The following is a 2,141-nucleotide window of genomic DNA, read 5'->3' on the forward strand; positions in this document are numbered from 1 at the left end:
TAATAGTTATCGATAAAATGTAACTAAATAAAGTTAAAAAGTTAAGAGTCTAAAATGTAACTAAGTTAAGTTAAAATTATTTAACTTTTCAACTTTTTAACTTAACTTTTAGCTTTTTAACTTGGCACTACCCAACCCTGCTTATAGTTATAATCAGTCTTTGCAAAACTAATGTCATATTCCACATATAAAAAAAAATAAAGAATCTTACTGTATAATACATAACAAAAATGTATCATTTTGACCAGGTTTTTATTACATGTTATCATTAATCAGAATCCGAAGAATATTTCCTCCTTTTGTAAGATTTCTTATTTCTATTTGCTTCTAAAGAAATAAAATTCTTTATAACATTTAAAAATTCATCGCGCTGTTCTAATGTTCTCTTTTTTAATTTATTTTGTTCTATAAGTAAAGCTTCAAATTTTTCAAAACGTTCATTTTCGATATGTATATCTTGTTCATGTAGCTCTTTTAAAACTGCAGTTACATTATCTTTCTTTGGTCTTACTGACTTGTTAACGTTCTCAAAAATATTTATAGTTTTTAAATCATTCTTTTCTTTAATATTCTCTAACGTACTGTCTTTTTTATTAGATTCCTGACTATCATCAACATTATTTTCTTTCTCATTGCTACAATCACTAGAAACTACAGTTGAATTACATTGATCCAATGAATCCAGTAAATTGACTGGTTTACTACTATGTTTCTCCCCAATAAGATCATGCATTTCGTCAAAATATTTAGGAGGTTTTTTCTTTCCTGTGCTAGTAGATTTCATGTAACGGCAATGTCCATGATACATTTTCTCTAAATTTCGCCAACGCTGATGACACTTATCTGCACACTTTGTTCCATTATAATTAGTCAAATAACTATTATTTTGCATTTTCATTGCAACATCAATCCATATTTTTTTTTGGCGTGCATTAAGAAGATGAAATTTAGTTTGCACAATTTCCAGTTAATTTTATTGTCATTTCATGAGTAAATTCTGTAAATATTAAAATATTTAATAGTTAGACATATTTATACTAGATTTTTGAAAAATAGTAAGTTACAGAGTTGTATCGTATATTTATAACAATATTTACTTCATTTGGCATTTTTAACATTTTTTCCTTCATTTTTTTATTTGTAGATTGTGAAGCATCGTTTCCAGTACTTTCTTGTGTTTCATCTACAAGATGAAATATGAATAGATATAATATAATAATTTGTAATACTATAGTAATTTGTTTTTAAATTATAATTAGTAAAACAATGTATCACATGTACGTATGACTTTATCTTTTAAATATCTTTTACATATCTGAGTTTGGGTATTTTTCTTTGGAATAGTTAATGTTAAGTTCTGAGAAATTATAAGTTATATATATAATGTACACATATATCTATGTATAAACATACTGTTGATATCACTTGTACATGAAGTTGATGGGTCTTCCATAACTTTTAAAGCACCTGCTATAATATAAATTTATATTTCATTACAAAAGATCTTAATATTTTACAGTAATTATAAAATAGAATTATATATATATATATATATATGTACAGTTTTACATACTTTGCGGGCAAAAAAGTATCGTTTTTCCACTTTCATCCAAAATCGGTTGACCTTGATCATCGGTACATATTAAGTAGTTATCCATATTTATCTATAAATAACAAATAAAATAATAACATTTTTACATAATAAAGAAAGTAATAAAGAAATTTTATTTAGCACACTAATAGCCCAATACTCAATGCTCTAACCTATATAAACGTAGAAATTAAGTCCATAAATGCCAAATTTAAGAGTTCAGTGCGTGTTTATAGGTTAACCTCAATTGAAAGCCTAACATAACTTACCGATTCTAAGATAAATACAACATAAAATAGATATGTAATATGTATTGTTTATATTTTTTCGTGTTAATTTGGCGCGTATTTCCAACTTACCAGAAATTTAAAATCGGTACACTGTTTTATTGCTAGGTACAGCGTGGTATCAACCAAAGAATGTTTTTGGTATCAACCAACTATGTATCAAAACGGCTAGCCCCACCTCTACCACTAATGACCATCAACATCTAGAATGGACCGCTGATGGCAATGGTGGGGGTAGAAAGACGATTAGAGTGAGAGGCAGG

At 27.0% G+C, this 2,141-nt stretch overlaps 1 long non-coding RNA gene across 1 annotated transcript; it reads right to left on the bottom strand.

The window, feature by feature from the left end:
• Positions 1-1,160: 1,160 nt before the first annotated feature.
• On the bottom strand, positions 1,161-2,050 carry LOC108759101 (uncharacterized). Its single transcript, XR_001939985.1, has 4 exons — positions 1,951-2,050; positions 1,574-1,664; positions 1,414-1,470; positions 1,161-1,183 (listed from the first exon to the last, which is right to left on the bottom strand). It is a non-coding gene; the product is annotated as an uncharacterized LOC108759101 (long non-coding RNA).
• Between the last annotated feature and the right edge of the window lie 91 nt (positions 2,051-2,141).

The sequence above is a fragment of the Trachymyrmex cornetzi genome, unplaced genomic scaffold (genome assembly GCF_001594075.2).
Source record: "Trachymyrmex cornetzi isolate Tcor2-1 unplaced genomic scaffold, Tcor1.1 scaffold1674, whole genome shotgun sequence".
Lineage (NCBI taxonomy): Eukaryota > Metazoa > Arthropoda > Insecta > Hymenoptera > Formicidae > Trachymyrmex > Trachymyrmex cornetzi.